Source organism: Myiozetetes cayanensis, unplaced genomic scaffold (genome assembly GCF_022539395.1).
Source record: "Myiozetetes cayanensis isolate MyiCay16 unplaced genomic scaffold, myiCay2020 scf3, whole genome shotgun sequence".
NCBI classification, from domain to species: Eukaryota; Metazoa; Chordata; class Aves; order Passeriformes; family Tyrannidae; genus Myiozetetes; species Myiozetetes cayanensis.
Window position 1 is genome coordinate 6,900,796 of NW_026087521.1, and position 22,443 is coordinate 6,923,238.

At 41.2% G+C, this 22,443-nt stretch overlaps 1 protein-coding gene across 3 annotated transcripts in view; it reads right to left on the reverse strand.

Moving 5' to 3' along the window:
* FAM107B (family with sequence similarity 107 member B) overlaps nt 1–22,443 on the reverse strand; it is a 60,228-nt gene that overhangs the window by 36,372 nt on the left and 1,413 nt on the right. The window contains exon 2 of one of the 3 annotated variants that reach the window (XM_050324190.1): nt 21,770–21,891. The exons of 1 other annotated variant lie outside the window; for it this stretch is intronic. The gene's annotated coding sequence lies outside the window, so the exon portion shown is untranslated. Of the gene's footprint in view, nt 1–21,769; nt 21,892–22,443 lie in introns of those variants that run through there. One more of the 3 variants, XM_050324192.1, reaches the window with a different exon arrangement.

Genomic DNA, 22,443 nt, shown 5'->3' on the forward strand with positions numbered 1-22,443 from the left:
CCATCCTATCTCTGGTAGAGAACATTAGACTTCTTCATAATCCCAAGTGTGTCTCTCTTGCTTACATCTATTTATTCTCCTTTTAAGTCCACTAATGGACCTAAAAGGAGAATAAATAGTTCATTTCTTGCCCACAAATGTGACCAAGAAAACCCAATGTGATTACATTCTGTGTGTGGCTAGAGACTGAAGCCTGCTGTTTTAAAACATACACATGAACACACAGATACATATGTACATACCTACTCACACATGCAAACTTTGTTGATAATCAGAACAGGTCTTGATTAATCACCTCTACTTGATATTTTTACAGTGTTTCATGTAAAAAAAAGTTCCCCAAATGTGCAAACTATTATGGAAATATGTGAAAAACAAAGTCTGACTGGCAGATTAAAGTTGTATGCTGAATAGCACATAAGCCTGTTTAGTATTAATGCCAGAAGAGAACCTTTCTCACTCTAAAAATCTGACATATCATTTGCTTTATTAGCTCTAAATCAACTATTCACTTAATTTACATTAAAAATAGGAAAGTATAAATTAATACAGATTATTTAGAACTGAAGCCATGCAAAAACAGCACTTCTTTTTCAACAGACTTTCAGTCTGGAAGTAAATATTACTGTACACTGCTGAATTGCTACAACAGTCCACAAGGCCAGCACTGGAAGTCTGTCGGATTCAACCATTAAGATTTCATTTACTAAGAGTTAATTGACTCAAGGCTTCCTTTTCCACTAATTAATACCACAAACTGCCTCCAACTATTATAAGTTTAGATCTGAGTGCATGAGCAAGGAATGACTATCTTAAACACCCCCTAGAATCACAATTTCACAGATCCAGGAAATGAAACCTGTTTAAACTGGGAAAAGAAAAAGAAAGGCAGGATAGTGCTTCAGTCTAGTCAAAAAGTCACTGTAGCTCAGATTAACTTAGAATTCATGAAACTCTAGTCAAGAAAGTAAAAATGAAAGTCTGACCCTGAAAAAGTAAGGCCAGATGTTCCAGTCATTTCCTCTTACATTTTTGCAAACCACGTGGCTCACAGTCACAGAAAAGTCTATTACAACTCACAAATATGCCTCCAGAAGAGATCCAAGAATTTCCCTTCCAAGCTAGAGACGATTTCCAACAAAACAGAAGACACCATTCCAGCACCAAGCTGAATAAAGTGAGCCAGAGGTCATCAGCAATCACATCTAATGGAAATGAGGATACAGAGAACCAGCTCTGCAGGCAGAGCCCGTGGCTGGCGCAGCTCCCAGGGCATCGGGGCGATTAACTCCAGCAGAACAACACTGCAGTCACTCAAGCCCCTGCTCACTGCAGGAGTCTTGCTAACATTTGTGTTTGCTACTCCAGGTCAACGCCAATAACTTCACAGTCCTTATCTACTCAGAAATGCTACCCCGCTCTACCTTTAACCTGCCCCTCCACGTTCCCACACTACTAAGGACATGCCTCTCACTCCAAGCACCTCAAAACTTCACCTAAGACCATTTTAATCACACACACAGAGGCCTTCTTCCCTTCCAAGATTTTCAGTGAACATAACATTAGAAGAGGCTGAAAATTTTTCCTTTCTTAATCTTGAGAAAACCCTTTTCTACTAAGTCCTCTCTAACAGGGCTGCTGCCCAGCACCCGGCTGGAAACAAAGGGTTTCTAATGGAAATGGTGAGGTAACCTCAGATGCTGTACCGAGCTGCACGAAAACCCTGTCATGCTACTGGCAAGAAAACGCATTTAAAGCCTAAGAGGCTCTGTCATCACCATAAAATGCACACACTGCTGCTGCATGCCCTCAAACTTTATTAAATGGGCCTGGGCACAGCAGCAGTGAAGTGCAGCCCCCCCTGACTTCGTACAACACATGGGCTCACTGCCACCACCTCCACGCTAACAAGAAAGGGGAAGAGAAAAATCTGCATTAAATTAGCGATCACAAAAAGAATAAGGGAAAAAAATTGGTCTGAGTAGAATTCAGTGCTGGAGGGTTACTCTCACTACCTGGCCATTATACACTACTCTTTTCTCAGCATTAACACCTACCCATTTCTCCAACCCCGTGACTCTCATTCTCATCCTCATTGCTCTGTTGTTAGCAAACCAGCCTTCCTCTGGGAAAGGTCTATCAGCTGCAATGAATGCTGGCCACTGTGTTTAGCATAAAATTTGGAAATTTTGAAATTAAGACAGTAAATCACCACTGTCCTCTGCACATAAGAACAAGTCCAGATATGACAAAGATATAATGATGCTCTTTTATTAAACTGATAAAAGAAAACTGAAGAGAAGTGAACGAGACTCAACTTAGTGAACATCTGAAATTTAATAACACTACATTAATAACTCTGATGAGGACTGCTGTTACAGAGATCTCCAGGAATTTAACATAGGATAAGTTTTAATAAAACTATACTTCCACCTAAAGTGCTCTGGATTATTTAAGATTTATCTAAGTGAGAGCAAGGAGACCCCATCTAATCAGGAAAATGCTGTAATAGCCTATGATTCAGAAGCCATCAATTTACTTTGTGTTCACAGACTGTGTGCAAGATACCATAAAATGAAATAATAAAAAGCAGTAAAAGGACAGACCTTATACAGCAAAAGACCCAAGCACTGGCAAAGAGGGGGAAGCGGGTGGAGGGAAGGATGTTTTAAAGACAAACTACCTGCATGTGCAGTTCTGAAATTATAGCTCCCAACTTCCCTATCTCATTACTGTGTGAGCTGCAGATGAAACAAAGCAATGGAGAGTAACAGGGCCATGTTGCCTCTCTTGAAAATAAAACTCCACCATAATGGAAAGCTAATAAAGAAAATAAAAGCAACAAGCAAGATTAAGAAAGCAGAGAATGCAAAGTAATAGTATTGATTTAAGTAGTTCATTTTTTATTAATGGGTATTCTTTCCAGCGGATATCAAAGAAGCATTTTATGCCTAATAGGTGCCATCACCGTGCAAATGTTTTCTAAGCAAAAAAAAAAAAAAAAAACAAACCTCAACAAAACCAAACCCACTCTTTACCAAGGCAATAAATGGCTTCATAGCAGACAGCCAGATGCAGAATTCAAGAACCAAAGTGAAGCATGGACAACGTGAAACGAAAGAAAACCAATCCTCAGTGAAAGCCCTTCTGCATTGAAACAATTTAATAGAAGGTGGGTGCTATAGATTATACGTTTTCATTTGGTAACCCTGGGTACGTTCTCAGAGAAGGTGTGTGTATTACTGACCACCTCTCCGAGGGCTTCAGATGAAACAAAAACCAAAAAAAAACAAAGCAAAAAAGACATTTTAAAAAATATGCACCCTGTGCCCTCAAAGGACCAATGAAAACTTAATCCAAACCCCATTCTGGGAGTGCCACTGAACAGCAGATGTTCTTCCCAATGGGTCTGTACTAGTGACTCCAGTTCACTGCAGTTGCTGAAACAGCTTTTTAACAGACTACAGGGGAAGACAGAGATTTCAGCTGTATGGGCAGTGCTAGACAGGATGAACACAGGTCTGTGGAAACTCTTACAGAAACCACCAGGTAGGTGCTTATTGTACTGACACGGCACAATACTGAAAATCACACATTAAAACTTTGACAGTTAAAAGATGATGCTTTCCTTAAAAGAAAAATCAATATACAATAATCAACATGACTAAAAAAACAAAAACCCAAAAAACAACAAAGTACAACAAAACCTCCCACTGAATACATAAGCCTTATGTAGAATACATAAGCCTTACAGAGAGCCTAGTTGCTTCCTACTTCTCCCCCTTCCTATTCCCACTTCTAGTTTAAATTCTTACAATACTTAGGTCCTGAATATTTATTCCCGATTCACAAACTTTAACTATAGAACCCTAATTCAGCTAACAGATTAAATCTCACTGTTTACACTACAAATTTTAATCCATAATTAATATGCATACCAATGTCTGTTTATTTTGCATAAATTGTTCTCCTCCCCCAGTCTCCATGAGATAGCATGTTGCTTCCCAATACTTTACTTCATAATCTCATTAGCAGCCTCTTCTTCCCTCTCCCATCGGTCAGGTTTTGTATTCAGATAGAAATGTCTTCAGATACTTCCTGGCGGTATCCTGGAAGCAATCACATCTAGTTGGAATTGAAAACGTTATTTATCTACTGTGATTTTGCTGATATCAAATATTCAGGTTAATAGTAAAGACAACGGTGGCAGGGAAATTGTAACAGCTTTGGAAGGATGTAACACACTGGGTACCCATTTCCTTCGTTTACTTAGCAAACATGCTGCCCTTGGGCAAAGGAGTATCAGATGGCTAATAGTCTCTGTGCCGAAGGGAGCCAGGAAGCAGACTGTTAATGAAGCCCAAAGGGTACTGGAAAGAGGCACTGGGATAGCATTGGCAATCTTCTTTCAAAAACCAGAGCCTCACTGGTGCAGCTGACCTACATTCTGCAACTCAGGGTTGAAGGCCCAGTCAAAACATGCATAAATTAAATTATGGGTCCATTTCAGCTGGATCTCCAAGCATCCCGTGCTGGTGAGAACAACCCGTCTCCTCTCGTGTACTACTCCAGCACAAGCCACAGATGCTGAATGTGATCCCAAACCCCTCTGTTTTAACTTGCATAAGGCCCTTTACAGACCAGACTGTTCCTTGCCAGAGCTTCGTGTTAGCTTGCTATTTATTGACTCCAGGGTTTTAAATGACCAGCATAACCCTCGCCTTTGAAATCTAATTCAAAGCAGTTTTAAGACTTCCTTCTTATGAGTAATTCCCTTTAACCAAGCATCTATAAGATTTAAGGAAGAAATCATAGCAAGCTTCAATTTTCAAACTCGTTTTTACCCAACGTAATCTTTCCCTAAAAGACCACAAATTTTCTTCATGATCTGCACATCTAAGTATCTTCTTGCACAGCCAGGGGCAACGTCTGCGTATCGAAAGCTTGCAGTCTGTGGGTTTCACTGTTTTATGTCAAGAGCAAAGCACATGCAGGCTCAAAATAATCCCATGCCTCCATTTTTCACTTCAGCTAAAAAGGATCCAACAAGACACATCAGAGGAGAATGCACTGGTGTTGATTTGTATTCCAGAAATGAACAGATGCTAAAAAATGAAAACTATTTAAGCAGAAATCTTGATTGCTATTCTCTGCAGAAGGGTTGCTGTAACATGAGCCTTTTGTTTGCTGAAGAGCCAGATAAATTGCACCACTAATTTGTCCCATATAACACACACTTATTCAAATCTTTATAACACATGGAAAATGACTCAGTTCTAATGTTCTAAGTGAACACACTTTCAGCTGTTATTCCTATCAGCACTGCATTAAGAGAAGTAGGTGAAGGCAGAGTAGGTCCACAAAATCATCAAAGCAAAAGCTGATTTTATTTACTTAGATAAAACCCCTGAAGCAGGCTGGGCACAAAGTGGAACAGACATTTTGTTTATAGATCAAATTTATGAAAGTAATTATTATCTCAAGTTCACAATTTGATGATTATTGGTCCTGATTCCAGATTTTAGAACTACTGGAGTTATCTTTTTCTATCTTAATCACATTCCTGATTTTTCATCACTGTTTCTCAGCTTTGGAATAACTGTTTATTGAACTGTAATAATTATTTGCTGAATTCATTGAAAGAAATAACAATCAAGAAAATATCTCCTAATTGGACAGAAAGAATACTGCAAAATTTTGCTTATTTCTCAAAAAAACTTGTTCTGACCTCTTAACCAACAAATTTCAACAGGTCACAAAGAGATGACTAGACCAGGGGGAAGGAAAGTTAAGGTGCTTAGATCAGGGGGAAGGAAAGCAAAGTTAGACTTCACAGTTATATAAAACTTATTTATAAATAATTTACAAATATTTACAAAAGTTATTTACAAATACTCTTATTTGTAAATATATATACACTTTTATATATATCTAATCCAGTTAAAATTCATGTTTTGATCTGCACAATCCTAAGGAACTACCCCTATTTATACATTCAATAAAATACTTAAAAACTGTCTTCAAGCAGACAAACCAAGGCACCCCATCCTAAACCAGCTCTTTGCCAACCTTGAATTTGCAGTTAGCACTTCAGTCTTATTGCCCCAACGGAGAATCTAAAATAAACTCCCCTGACCTCACCCTGGACAAGGCTCTCCTGCATCACAATAATGGAAAGACAAAGGCACAAACACAGTGGATTCTTCCATACCTCACGGAGCCACCAGTTAGACCTGCAGCGAAGACCACAGCAGTACGGCTTTACCACTCACCAGAGCACGATCAGATTCACATCAGCCCTAGGTCTGGCAGAAAGTGTCCAGGCTCTGGTTACCTGCACTGATCTTCCTTGAAGAAGCAGAAAACAACTCTTGGAGGCACAAGGCCCCAGGAGCTGAAGCTTTCTTCTTCTTCTTCTTGCGACAGCCCAGCTACCTGCACTCGGGCAATGGATGAAGGTATAGGATGGCCCCCCTTTCCTGGCCTTCCTTTTATCCTCACCTTTATTGGCAACAACAGAAACCACCTGGCTCCCTATATCAGATAGCAGAAGCCATCCTAATTACCCTGCAGCAGCTGCCACCCATTCTCCCATGCTCCTCACTTCTCCCATCTCCCTGCACCAGCCCTGCTCTGGAGTCAGTAGTTGCATCCAGGATGCAATGGGAATGCAGCTCTGGCTTGGGAGGTTTCAGTGACAAGAGCAGTCCAGCACGGAGAGGTGGAACCACCTTGTAATCTCAGCCTGCGTTGGCTAAAAAATACCAAGCAAACATGGGATTGCGTGCTTTTGTGTACACACCGGGGTAAAAGGAGGCAAAGATGGTCAAAAAGATATGGCTGCATAAGTGACTGCAGGAGCACAAACACAGGTGTGCCAGGGGGATGTGCCAGAGGCTCGGGAAGCACAGCAGATGGAGAGCCATGACGGACGTGTTACAATGAGGGCAAAGATTAGAGCACTGTAACAGAGAAACCTGAACTGGTTTAACTGGGTCCTTCTCCTTATAAAATAGTTATAAAAAGAAATGTGAGATTCCAGGACCAGCTGAAACTGCCGTGCTAATAAAACACAGGAAACCATTGATCTCAATAAGAGTTATTTGCTTACAGAGAAATGAATCTGCAGAGCTAAAATATCTTATTAGTTATCATGAAACTTTTTTTAACATGCACAGATCCTTGTGAAAGTCAAAGACAGCAACTGGAGAGAACCCACATCCAAATGATTCTACAGTGATAGTGAGTTTGCTGAAATTCTGAAGGCAGAAGATACCAAAGTGTTTCCTGCTTAAATGCAAGGCTGACCATTTAAAAAAATTTTTCCACGACCTGCCAAAATAACTAAGAGAATATCACACCAGCTCAGAAAACCCAAGGGTAACAAGGTCAGAGAAAAAAAGCAGAAGTAAATACAATTTATTTTATCTTCACATGAATGACCATGCAACTGAGGTCCCTTTAAACCTAAATGTCTCTAACAGATTAGCCAGTAGCACAGAAAGCCAAAAAAGCAGAACTAGAATACAAAAGGAGAGATAGAATTTACTTCAACAAGGTCTACAATAGATCCTGGCGCATCTCTGCCTCAGGGGGAAAAAAAAGAAAAAACACAACTCTAAAAAAAAGACACTTACCACAGAATTTTGTAAATATGGGTTGATGCTCACATACCACTCAGTGTAATATGCAAAAATTCACTCTGTCTCATGAGCTCAGATGCACACACATACACCCGAAAGTACAAATTTATGCCAGCTTTTGCTAAAACCAGTGAGACGTTTTCCTTTATGTTCACAGCTGCTGAAGTACTATTTCATCTGCACCCTATCATGTCCAAATTCTCCTGGCTTTTGAAACGATCCACACTTCCTATTTAAAGCTTTGAGCTGGAATGGATGGTTAACTCATTTCACAAAGAGTTTGGTTATACATCTCCCCTGATGAAAAATTTAAATTGTTTGGCTAAGAAGCAGTGTCTTTTTACCCCAAGACGCTCCTCCAGCAGCAGTTCAGTAAATAATGCGAAACAAAACCAGGGAAAGGAACCAAAGTGTTTTGTAACACAGAGAGGGTTTTGGTTTGTTTTCATAAAGTTCAAACAGAAGAAGTTTTATGACTTAAATAAAGGAGTGCAAAAGGGTTTGGAGAAGGAAGGTTTCCATTAAACAGATCAGGACTGGTTCAACAGTAATTTGAGCTCCCTATGAGCTCACTTTTTGCTGTGCCACAGTCAGGAACGAAGCAAAAACTTCACAAAACACAGGAGGGAGCTGATGACAGATGAGAGGGCAAGAGGCAGTGCAGGGGCCAGCTCTGAAACAGTTACTTGCGCTATATTACAGCCTGCCATGGGAGAGCCTTTCCCACATTTTTAAACCTGCAAATGTAAAGAGCAGCCCTTGGGAAGTCCCAGCTCTCAAGGGAGAATCCCACTTGTGGTCACCAGGGCTCTCCATCTGTAGGGAGTGGATTTCCCCCATCCTGCACAGGCTGTCACCAGAGGCTGCAGTCGGCTGTGGCAAACCCCCCACAGGGACAGGGAGATGATGTAAGGCAGCTCAAGTGCCCTAAGCTCAACTGCTCTGAGACACCCCAGCCTAGGGAGTCGTGTTTCACCTGCATCTAAGTCAGCTCCGGTTTACGGCAGAATAATAATTTTGGTGGTGAAAAGCAGCTATTAAAAATGCTTTCTTGCAACAACACTGCCAAGAAGAAGCTGAGCCGGGAGACTCTTTAAGAGCATCTGCAATTTATGGGAAATGAGCAATCAAGAAGCCCTCTTGGGCCAGGCTAAGTGGTAGGTAATGCTGCCTGGAGCTCATCCCTGGCCACCAGCACCCACATTGCAGAAGGACAACCTGAGCACAGTCCCACTGGTTCCTGCAGCAGGTGATGAAGGTGAACCTTTGGAAAGAAGGCACCACAGTCCCACAGCATCAGCCCACAGGAGGGTGACTGGGGAAGAGTCACACCAAAGGTGCAGCCAACAGGAGTCCCAGCTCACACCTGCTGCCAGGGCTGCACTTAAAACAGTGCAGATGTTGTCCCTGCACTCTCCCCTCCTGTGGTACACACAGGATGGCACCCAGGGACCACTGGGCTCTGGAAGGACACCATACATAACTCCTGGTTTGTCAGATGGGGATCTAACAAGGCACCACTTCACCTCAGGCAGCACAGCAAGTCTCCCTTCTGACAGCTTAACATTTGACCTGCAGATCTGTGCATAATCAGCTCAGTGTTAGAATCTGCAGTTAAACCTCATTCACCGTCTGAGCCCAAAGCTTAGAGACAAAAACCAGGAGATACAGGAACAAAAAAGTAAAGCAAGGCAGGCAGAGTTGTTGTTTCCCTCCTCATTACTCATGACTGTAACTGCAGCCTAAGGACATCGACTTGGCAATTAGCACCGATACTGGTTCAATCACTTCTGGAGTGGTGGGCAGGCTGCTACTGATCTCCAGCAGAAAAACTTGAGAATTACCAAAAACCTCACAGAGGATTGGAGCAGGGAGGTTCACTCCTCCTGGGGCAGGAAAGATGAGTCGCCATCTGCACTGAAAGCCCAGCTGCCCAATTCCTGCTCAGACAGTTTAAATCCTGAGTTACCCCCTTTCCATGAAGATCTTACATTAACAGGAACCAGGTTAATGGTACAGGAGAAGGCAAGGCACAGGCTTTGCTGAACAGGAGTTTTTCTCTCCCAGGAATTCTGCAGGTGGCATCTTGCACAGTGCAGTAAACAGAGACAACCCTGGGAGTGTTCAAGGCCAGGCTGGACAGGGCTTTGAGCAACCTGGTCTAGCGGAAGGTGGCCCTGCCCATGGCAGGGTTTGGAATGAGATGGTCTTTAAGGTCCCTTCCAACACAAACCTTTCTGTGATTCTACAAACCCTGGGCAGACCTTACAAGAACATCAGCAGGAATTCTGCTGTGGAACCCATACTTTTTGCATGTACAAAAGTGATTTTAAAAATGGATTGGCTTGATAAAGGCGACTCTTTAGTACCCCAGTGCAAACATGCAAATGTAGGGAAACGCATAAGCTGAAGAATCAAGATTTCTTTGCATATTGAGACTTGCTAGGCAACTCTTCTTCAGCTTCATGTTGGGATGGACATGGAAGTGTAAGTATTTTTGATAACCAATAGTAATGACTTAGGAGAGTCTCTCTGATTTTTATATATTACATGGGCAAGAGGCCAGACAGAGCATTTAGTTAATTAAAGTTTTATTGATAGCAGTAAGTGGTACCTTTCTGACATTCTCCTACCTTTTTCTGCCTGTATAATGTGATCCTTAGCCTTCCTTTATGTACAAAACAAAATGAAAAGAAAAAATAACTACGTAACTTCCTGCAAAAGACAAATAAAAAGAGGTATCACAAAATAAATATCAACCAAATTCAACATTCGACATAGCCACATCCATAGAGAGACTAATTTGCAGATGAAATGGGAAAGAATCTTGCCTAGGCTGCTAAGGAAAAATGCTGTATTAAACAGATAAATTTCAAATACAAAAACAAAGGCAGGAAGTAGGAAAAAATAATGAGATCCTTATAGTCTGCAAGTTGGCCAAATGTATCAACCCTTGTTATATTTGGTTTTCATGTGTTACTCACTAGGCATGTTCGTGCACTGGGAAGAATACCAGATAAAACATGTGGTTATTGGCCCACAGAGATAACAACGCCAGAACGCAAGCTCCGGTCTGCAGCAGCTTTCCTTAATAAGTATTCCCTATTTAAGCAAAGATTGATCCTACATGATGTGACAGGCCACTGATACAAATAAATTGCTTTATGATATAATCTGTGACTGTTAAAAAAAAAAAAAAAAAAAAAAGCAGCCAACATGTATTCACTGTGGGCTTACTGAGTTCCACACTAGCGTGTCTAAGTTTCCACTTCGTGTAAAATCAACTTTTATCTCTCTGTGATACAACCCAGCAGTACATTGTAATCAATTTTTAATCTTTCAACTCAAAGGCCTGAAGCCAGTTTACAACTACATAACAATCTGAAATAATAGGAGTTTCCGATCCATTCCAATTTTCAAGTTTTGTGTTGCACATGTCATTGAATTACCAGAGCAGCTCATGCAGTTACAGAAAGCTTCTAGAAGGGAGTGATAAATTAACATTATCCTTTATTTTTGTAACCAAATGAGGGGACTGAAATATATTGGGGTTTTTTACCCCCCCTTCAGCTTTGCAAAATTTAATACGGTTCATTGGTCAGAAAGTCAGCAAGAACGAAAGCACATCTACTGTTCCCCACCTCGGCTACCCACGAGCTGGCAGTTAAACAACGCTGAAGGAAATGGGTGCGGTTTGCTTGCACAACAGCCTTTCTAAAAAGGTAGCAACCAGGCTGTAAAGCATTCACACAAGAAGCAGGACAACTCTGGGACACTATTCTGATGCCCACATCTTAGTGAAATCAGCACGGCTCTAGCAGAACCAGACTGCGAGAGCCACCACAAGGAGATCCCTTGGTACAAAGTTAAGGTGCAAAAACACAGCAGAAAACACAGTTTCTCTACAGAGAGACTGTGCCATAACCAAGACGCAAATATATAGGGCCAGGTCACGATTTTAAGAAGATAAGAATTTAAATTAAACAACCTTCTTAGATTTCTTGTGTAGTAATTTAAATGTGCACTTGCATCCCTCCTCATAACTTTTGGCTGGTTTCAGCTGAATCTTTAAAAGGTTTGAAGGTTTTAAAGGTGTTAGAGGATTTGAAGCTTTCATGAAGCTCTCCTAAAATGTAAACTGGTGGCTGAGCAATGAAAGACTTCAGCCAGGAGTCCAGGTTCTGACAGGCTTTATTCCAGTGCTGCCAGACAACACTTACAATAACAGCCTTTGGAAGAATGTTAAAAGCAACAAACAAGCAAACAAACTTTTGAATTTAATCGTCAGAAAAACAAAACCAAGGTTTATGGAAGGCAAAACTGGAGGATCCCCACACTGACCACATGTGAACTGTATGACAAAGGGATGTAGTTATGCAACACAGAAGAGGCCAAATATGTGATGATAGAGTGAAAGGTTCATGCAAGCTTATCTCATGCAGATCAGCTAGAAAGTTTACAGCTTCAGGCTGTAGCAGAAATACATATGGTACAAACAGATATACCAGTCTTTTTTGTTGTTGAACTTATCTCACATTTTATTTTCTTTCCAGTCCAATATTATAGTCCAATCCACTTTCTGTCAAAAATTTATCAAACATGAAGATGAAGAAACAATCAGCTCTAATGTACCTACCTACCTGCCTGCCTTGCTTCTGAAAGTAGGTGTCCTGTAGGACAATTTTGGCTTCTGTTTAAAATACAAAGACCTCTTCTATTAGGAAAAACACACCAATATGATGAAAGAATCTGAAACTTTAGTCATGTTCAAAAACCACTTTCAGTCATTCTACAAATTTCCTGTTGCTTGTTAATTACAGAATTGGCATCTACAATCTAAGACATCTTTCACTTTCGGGGAAAAAAGACAAACTACTAACCTTTAAGAAATTGTCCTTTATGAGATAACATGATAAGGTCTAACTCTGCTGCAATGAGAATAAACCCAGTTTAATCCTCCAAACCCTAGATTAAGTTACCAACTCTGTGCAAAGGTAAAGAAAGCCCTTTTAAAAACGTTCTTCTACCCCTCTTCTAAGGACTTCAAAGCAATAACACTTACATCTAGTCTAGACTTCCAATGTCCTGAACTTGAATGATTCAAGCTTTTCAGCTTCCATTCAACCACTCTTCATTCAACAGTTTGTTTACAGAAAGATATTTAAATTGTTCTAAAGAGCACCACGGCTCATTTTAGGGCCTTTTGATTCTCTAGCATGCACTGTCACTTATTTACTTTAGGTTTTCCATTATTCAAGTGCTGGCTAGTTCACATTCAAATGAATCACAAACACCAGAGCAAACAAGACAGTTAAGGCAAAGGAACCCAATTCAAACAACATCCAGTTCAGAAGACATTTAGAAGACCAGAATACTAAGAGAAGTTCTCTTTGCTTTTTAACTTAGTAAGCTTAGAAACGAAAAATTATCATTATGAAAGTCTTCTGAGGTTGCTTAAAGTTATACAGTAATGCCACTAAAAGCTTCCTACCTCTCAATTTTCATCAGTGACACAAAGGCATTGACTGAAAATGCTAGATACTGCAATTAATTAAATTCTTTCCAAAATTATTTCTAAACAAATTTCCAGAAGGTGTTGGGGGGGGAGGCAAATCCCAAATCTTGTTACAGGACTGCACTATTCTCCCAAAATGCACAAAACTGAAGTGGGGCAGCAAATGTGTGAGTGCTACCAACCCAACAGAATGCAGCTTAGAGAAGCAAGTGAAAACTCTGCTTTGAGATCCATTGTCCTTTGCATCAAAAAAGTAAAGGTGACAGCCCTTGTGATCCAGAGAACTTATCAAAACCAAAAAACACATTTATGCTATGCTCAGTGTAAATTGCAACGAAAATGAGTATTTGACCAAGACAGAGGAAAAACAGCCATTTAATGAAACTGAAGTTGGTGACATTCCATAAAATGATGCCAATCACTTGCCTTTTGAGTCAGCTCCATTCCCACATTTCATACAAATGCTCTGAGTGACTCACACCAATAATCTATGTGGGAGATAAGTAAAGGAAATCTCTAACATGATTTTGCTGCAGCTTTTCAAGATGAAGTGTAATTTGCCTGGTTCTCTTTATATGAAGTTAATTATTTGAAAATTTAATTTAAATTCCAATTTGTCTTCAGGAATTTTCTCAGAAGCAACAAGCTTAATGGGGATAATGCAGCACAGACAAAACTGGCAAGTAAGGTAATGATCTGGTCTAACCAGTTCCTGTTTTCAGTAAGGAGCAGCTTTTTAGGCTGCCTACTTGCCTAAAGGCATTTACAAGAAGATAATTTCTATATTAGGGTAGTGAGTTTATGCTTGAAATATAAAGTTTATATTATCTGTTCATTATGTTTCCATTTGCAGTGTTTCATCTGTTTATTTTTCTCTTGGTTCAAAGTCCCAAGTTCAAATTCTATCCTTGCATTAATTAGTTATAGCTGTAGGCAAGTCAATTCAGCCTTTGTTTCTCAATCTGTAAAAGAAGGACAATAATAAATATTTATGTACTTTAAACAGATATTGGAATGATTTGTTTACCCTGACACAGTTTTTCAAATACACCACTCTAAAATTCTAGGCAAAAATTACCTACTTTAACTACATTAACCAGAGTGATTGCAATTTTTGTCAATGGCTTGTTGAACTCTCATAGCCTTTCCTTCCTCAGGGAGACTATTTCCTACAGTACACTTCTAAAGCCTCCCATTCAGCGAGCCATGATACCCTGAGCTGAGTTCATGGCATCCTAACAAACAAACAAACAAAACAGTACATTGATTACAAAGACATTTAATCTTAAGATTTTTTAGCGTGCAGAATTTTTTTCCAGTTCCCTTCCTGGTGGAAAATACCCAGAGGAATATGAGCTCCTTTTGTCTTTGCTTTTACAGTGATAAGTTATCTGTGATATTCGATGTTTTGAAGACCAGTATGTGTAATCTGGTGCTTTCTAAATCCAACCCTTGCCTGACTTCCTCACACTCTGAACGTGTGCACTTAGAGAGTAAATTCACTACGTCTGTGGCTGTTTTAGCAACCAATTAAACAGCTTCCTATTAGGAAGAGGAAATACCCTAAACCCAAGTGAGATTTTGGAGACAAAATGAAGATGAATCTCAAGCCTTGTGAAGCATCAAACCTGAACAGAGAATCAGCTGAGGCTTCTTCATCATTAGAGATAAAATAGGAATAAAAGAACTCAGCACCAGCTTGAATTTTAATTCTTAACTCTGTGAGTGCTGATGTTACTTGCAATAAAGAGATTAAGATCCAATACTAAAATGGGAGGAAGGGATTGGAATGATCCCTTAAAGCAGTTATTTACAAAGAACTATTATATCAATACATGCTATACCAAATTTGATGGGACTCTTCATTAATTCAATTTCAATGTTGAAAGGAATAAACTCTTTGAAAACACACACCCCTCTACTTTAAAGTTCATTCTAAACTTTGCCTTTCAGTGCACAGAACAGGCACTACAAGTGCAGCCCCCCTCTGTATGCTACCAGACGTTGGCAGTCAAAAGAATTAAACATTAAAACAAAGCCTTCCATCAATACAAAAATAGAAATCCACAGGAGAGTAAAACAGGTGACAGTATTGTCCTTCAGCAACCAGAGTTTCCTTCTCTTGCATTAATTCTGAGGCAAAGGATAGGGGGAAAAAAATGCTTCAAAGAACAACTTTGCTGAAAGCTGATATAAGGATGTTTCAGCAATTAAAAATTATGGACAGCAGACACCCAGACCTTAATCAGCATAACATTATAAACCTGGGCATCCTTCTGGGGCAAAGCTGTGCCCATCACACACTGAGCCGACCGCAGCCTCAGCACCACAGAAGTAAGAGCCTCTCCCTGACAGATGCTGCCTGCAGTCATCCTGTCCTACCAACTCCGTGACAGCTTTGAGGGAAGGAAGAACTACTCAGCCATAGGAAACCATGGCAGCGGATTAGGAAGAGACTAGACAGACACAGGAATTACAATTTGAGCAGAAAATTTAGCTACTTAGGTATCCATATGGCCCATGGCTACAGCATACGAGAAGTCTCCCAGCTTTTAAATACATTACTTTCTTTTTAAGTTCTTCACCCTGTTTCTTTAAAAAGCTGTCTCAGTATCCCTGACCTGACTGACTCTGCATTTCAAACCGGCCCCCAATTTTTAGAGTTGTCTGCTAAGACTTCGCAAATAAAGTTGCAGAAATTTTCTAGAAAAAAAAAAGCACTGGTCCGACTTTTATTGAGCCTCATTTTCTTTGAAAGTAAGATTTACTATGTAGGCCTGTGCTTCTCCCTGCAATATTTTTGGCTGAAGCTGGCAAATGGATTACATTTAGCTAAAGGAACACGTCGTCTTGGATCTGCTAATCCTATTAGTTACCTGGAAATAGGTAACAAGGTTGAGGAGATGCCTTTTTAGTGCTTCTACAGAGAAAAAGTAGCCCTAACTATCTGGAAATCATATAGATCCCTATGGGACAGCTTACAGTGTCAGAACTTCTTCCTGCAGTGCAATAAACATGAGCAGTGAAGCACCTTTATATAGATATATAAAGACACACTGGAAGTTTCAGTAAAAAGCTGTCTCTCCAGCAAAGCAGCTGCATTCAGTGCAAAACTGATCTCTGATGCAAGAAAAAATTTTCTATTTCAACTCTCAAAACTACTGAGCAGGTGTCACAAAAAAAACCCGACCCACACCAATATGCTTCACCTTTTTGTGTCTTCAATATCCATTCACACACTCTTCCTTATTTAAACTGCAAATTCTTCAGGGCAGAGACTGTCTCTTTAGGACAGTGCTAGGCAGGAAGGGCCCTTAGGCTACTGGAAAACAAAACAATACTTGGCACACTTATTTTCTAACTTCATGTGCTGACTTGTCCTCACACTCTCAAGTAAGGAAATTTATTTTATTCTGCTTACACACTACATTAAAAAAATATATATAATCAGCCATTACACTTTGAAGGTTCAGCACTTTTGCATGACTATGAAAAGGATGTAGCATATAACACAACCAGCTGATGCCTCCAACCTTTCCCTCTTTTTGTTCAGTTTCATGATTCACTAACTACAGTGAAAGCAAGAGAGGCCCATGAACTCAGATTTGAACTTCCCCAAAAGAGGGTTTTGATACAGTGGCATCTGTAACATGTGCTTCAGCCTTTTAAATTAAATCCTTCACTTGAGACTGACCAGCACAGACATTCACAAACTCCAGTCTTCATAACAAGCTTCAAGGCTGGCTTTCTGGTTGCTAAACTTCAGAAAAATATTTTTTGAGACTTTTTGACAGGATGCGGCTTCACACTGAGAGAAAAATGCTTACTGCTCTTCAGAGACATTCAATATTTTTAATTGTACAGCCAGCTTCTAAGGTGTTTTCTGAAAAAGGACGAATATGTTTGCTCATGTTTTGCGTAAGAAGTTTATGATTTGTTCAGCCTTCTTGTACTTGAAAGAACAAACAGATCAATGAAGAGTACCAGGCATGCCAAGACTGCCTTTGGAGAGCCACCCTGCTCCCACAGTTGCCATCTGTGGTAACAAATAGCACACACAGGACAACCCCTTGCACAGCCAGGGCTTCCTTCCAGAATACACCAGCCTCCCTGCTCCTGAACACTTCTGATCTGTATCACTGCACTGCTCACCACGACAAAGGACACAGGGGGATGGTGGGACAGTGGAAGGCAAACCGTGCTCACCTTTGAAAGGTCACCTCTTTGCCTGGCAAAGGCACTGCCCACACACCCGAGACCTCAGGTACAACCCCCAGCATTCCCATTTGCTTCTGCACAATACAGAGAAGGATGGCCTCAAACATACTTGAGGCTTGGAAGAAAAAGGTTGTTTACTTTTAGAAGTACCAAAGCACCACCTCCCAGCCAACGAAAATCCCAATACTACCATGACTCCTTCCCTATCCTTTCCTCCATTCTCACCCAAACCTGGGTATAGATTTCTGACAGACTGCTTTCAGTGAGCAGCAGTGCTGTGCCAGGTATTTTGAGAGTTACACATGTGTATTACAGCTTGCATTATATGTCACAGCTCATCCTTAAGGACAAGTAACCTCAAAATTCTAGGATTAAAAAGCACCCCAATCACAGTATAAAAGAAATCATAACCCAATCAAACTCCACCTTACTCTCTCCAAAAATTGACACCATACGTCCCAGTGGCTTTACATGAAAGTTATCTTTCTTCTTCCAGCAGCCAAGTCCCCAACTGCACCTCAGGGTGAGCCCAGGCACCCACTCCTCCTTGAAGAGCACCAAGGAGCTCATCCACCACAGCAAGTCTGAAGGACACTGCAGCAATGCAGTGCAACACTCAGTAAGTCACCTCTGTCCCCAGTGACACTTCAGAGGAAACTGAGGTAGCAGAGATATTTCATTGGAAACAGCAGTGCACAAATTTGAAAGGCTGCTCAGCACGTTGCCCTGCCAGAAAGAAGAAAATTTCCTTTGACTCAAACTAAACTTCCAGCTCTTCAGAGGTACTGAACAGTAAAGCTGTACTCTGTGGTCCTCCTAACATACAAAGCTACTCCAGACCATCCATTCTGATCCCCGTCCTTAAGTGCTCCACTCAGCTAGAGGTGCACTTCATCCAGCTGACAGCATAAACTCCAGCTTCCCTGAAATCTTTTCAGCTTGTTTAGAAGCATCCAGCACAGGCACTGGCCTAGATTGGGAGCGCAGTTATGCACACACGAATGGTCTTGACCCACTTCTCGTCACATCGTCCTGGCTATTCAGAGCTGTGAACTCTATTTATTATTAGCACCAGAACAAAAGCCTGTGTATGTACATGAGGCCTGACAAATACCCACTCACTGCACAGGCAAGGAATGAAAAGAATTGTTCTATTATTTCCCATCATCATCATCCTCCTCTCGCCAACCCACTGAGTGCCATTGCTACTGAAATACCTTTGACTGGCAGTGTTTGCCTCCCCTTCAGAGCAGATGCCACAGGGCCTGGTGAGTGAGTTGGCACTAGTGGGCACTGGTGAACTGAATGTCCTTCACGATGGACAGAAGAACTCTTAATATTCAAGTAAGCAGAAACAGCTTAACGTGGGTTTCCCTCTACAAAGCAACAAACAGTTTCCCCTCCATAAAAGATACTATATGCAAAGCAGAGATTCAACCACAGTCAAACAAGTATGAGCACAGTTTCTCCTTCAGAAACATTTGTCGGTTTCAGATCTACAGCTTACAAGAAAGGTAAGCAATTACCAGGTACAAGGTGAAAAATAAGACTCATCCCATCATGAAAAGCAGCAACATTGCTTTCCAGTGCATTAAAGCACCCCTGATAGCAGCAGCACTTTTCATGCTTTGTCATCACAAGCTCTCTACAGGACTCTAATGCAGCTCACACTGAGGGGCATTAAATGTAAAAGGTTGAGACTGGCTAAAGGGCAGAGCAGAGGTTTTACAGTTCATCCTGAAGGCACATGTGCTGCCCAAAATTGCCGTGTAAATCTAAAAATAAATAAACTGAGCTTGTCTAAAAGAAAGGGATTTGTTCCACTGTTCCTAAATGACTGTGCTACTCCTCTTTTTGACGAGGAGGGTGTATGTGCCCAAAAGGCAACCTTCTGCCTTCACGTTGCCAGAGAACTTTTTAAAATGTAAGCAAATACAAGAGTTTTGCTTCTAGGATAAATAAAGCTTAACAAGGCAAAGGTTATTGCATTTGTGCATTTTTGCTACCACAAAACCTGCCCTTCCAGCTGTAGACCCAGGCTTAACCATTAGAGTAACTACTGATTTCAAGAGGTATTTTAATACGTGACACTGACCGGCAGACTAAGCACTTCACACAACTGCTCCAAAGTCTTTCTGGCTTATTCTTTTATAGACACAACTTGGAAACGCTGGTCTCCCACCTGTGAGTTTCCTACCCTTCAATACACAAAACTTACAGCACTGGCCTAAACAAAAGAAGTAGTCCTTCAGCTCAAAACATGTTTAGAAACCAAAGTTACAGCTGTGACAGATTTCGCAATGATAACCGCCAAGCACCAAGCGCAGCGCTGTAAGGAAAAGCATTACTTCAAACTTTCCTCAGAGTGACAAAACACAGAGGTAGCAAGTACCCTCCAGTGCTTCAAATTGTACAGAAAGACCACATCCTTCCTTTTCTTGCAGACACCAATACTCCCTGCTCACACAACCCCTGAAAGATTTCTCCCACAGCAGAACTGCCACACGTAGCTCCCCACGGTCATGCGACACCCACAGCCCTTCACACCAACACCCTGAAGCAGAAGAGCAGCCACGTGAGAACAGCAGCTACGTGAGTGCCCGTGCATAGCACAAGGGACAGCAGCCACCCCTTTAGAAAACACTTTTAAAAAGAAGCACAAGCCCGGTCTCTCAGGGTGGAGATCTGCACTCTCATCACCTCACCCAGGTGGTGTGGTCACAGAAAGGCAGTCCCGGTCTTGCCATGACCCTCTTGGCTCTGCAGAGCCTTCTCTGCCCTTCTGCTGGCACCTGCCACAACTCCACACAACTGTACAACAGGACAGGCTGTACAGACCTCCCCAAAGATCCAGCCAGAGACCCATCTGTAAAAACAGCACCCTCTATTTGAAGGCAGGCGTAGAAGGAGAGGAAAAATGTCCCTTTTTTTTCTCTCTCTCTCTCTTGTGTATGTCAAATGTCTTTGTTTAAGCATTTATCATTTAACAACCCTTCTGTTTTTCAGTCTAACAAAGACCTACATGCATGGAGGTGGTGCAAGAGCAGTCGACCACTGGTTGCATTACAGTCAGGCAACCCAACTGATTTTCATACTGTGCCTCTTCTCCTACTCCTTCTTGCAGGGGGGAAGAACTTTCATTTCAACACTAGCAAGTGGCTCAGGAGACATGAGTTCAAGTTATTGCACCACTTTCCAGTTCCTGTGGGGTCACAGATGACCTATATACTTGCTTCTGCTTTCATTCCCAATCTGCAAAGGGAAGGTGTCTTCCCCACAGCGGGAAGATGGGGTATCTTTACACCTCAGCACGGTTTTAGAAGATTAATATAAATTAAGCCCGCTCAGAGATAAGCTTGGCAAGAGCATACAAGATGTTGGAAGGGGAAGTATCACCGAGAAATGTAGTTGTAGCCACATCATTTACATTTCTCCTAAAGATATGATATGTTTTTCCTACCAAATTTGCAGCTTTATGTTCAGGTTAGCATGTGACCAATTCCCTTTCCACAGCTGAACCCTTCCACTGTGTTATGTCAAAACAAAACATCAAAACCCCAACTTACAAGCTTTTCAAGTAAACACAGAAGAGCTGCAGGCTCTTGGCAACATCACGTTAAGCTGCAAACCATACTTCCACTGATACTCAAAAACACGCCAGGTCTGGCCAAACCAGAACAAACTTAACACTAATCACCGGATTGAAGAAGTACTAAACACATTTTCTTCCCCTCCACAGTGAGACAGTGTATGAATTTTGCTCTTTGATTCTGTGTCACAACAGCATCAGCCGCGAGTTGTGCCTGACATGCTCTTTTCGTGTCCTTATGAGATGCAAATAGATACAAAGTTGTTCAGCGCAGAGACGTCTGATACAAAACTGCTCAGCACAAGCTGAGCATTGAAATTTGGTCTGTTAACAACTACCACAGCCCCAGAACAGACTAAGAGTTGGCCACATGTATTTAATACTGTTAACCACATACAAAGATAACATAGTTTTATTCAATGAAATCTTTTTTTCTTTTTTTAAAACTTTGATGGAGCCAAGGTTCTGTTAGAGCCAACTACTGGTTAAACAGTTCCACTCTTCTTCCCACAGCTAGTAAACATGAGTATTTTCTTCCATTTTTCCTTTTTCTCCAATTTTTAGGTGGTTTCCTTGTCCTTACTGATGTCATGAAGGAGTGTTCTCAAAACCCGAGTGACTCCCCCACCCCCAGCCTGGTCTATTAGTCTCTCTCAAGCCAGGCTGTTCCACTGCGTGACTCTGACAAACAATCTGCCACTTCAGCACATGCACCAACCAGAGCCACCACACAAATCAGCCTGTAAAGGAGAGTATGTGCGAGAGGATCTCCCAACTGCAGCTGCCACACAGCTCCTCACTTACCCAGTCGTGCAGGGGTGGTGGAAGGTTCAACACAGGCTGCCTCAAAACCTCTAAATGCTAGACGGTGAACTGGAGTTCAGAGAAGCTTCTTAATTTTGAAGAGAGAAAAAAAGATGCTAAGACTGAAAAAGAAGGAAGAGAGTAAATTAAGGGATATGAGATCTGAAGCAGAAAGGAGAAAGTAAGTGGGAAATTATTGTGAGGACCTGATGAGATGACTCTCCCGCCTCTAACTTTTGGGAAGCATCAGCATACCATTTTAATTAACAATACTCAAGTGCTGAAGACAATATAGCAACATTACTCTTGAGCATTATGGACACAGAAGTGACACTTCACCTGCCAAAATCATCCCTGGCAAAATTCCACCAACATCAGTGGAACTACACCAAGCATGAAATTGGCCCACTGTTGCATTAAGACAATAAAGGCTTTGTTTCAGGAGATATGGGGCATTTGTGATTCTTTATAATAAAGCTCAGCAAACAATTGTTTATTGTCCCTGAGCAAATATTGCTGACAACAAGCAAGCAGCCATCACATTCGTCGTACATATTGTCTGTCCATATATTGCTAGGAAAACAGCTATCAATAAAGCAACAGATTCTCAATGTCCTGCTCATATCACAGGGAATCTAAGGACAGTTTAAATGCCTCTCAAATTGCCTACCAGA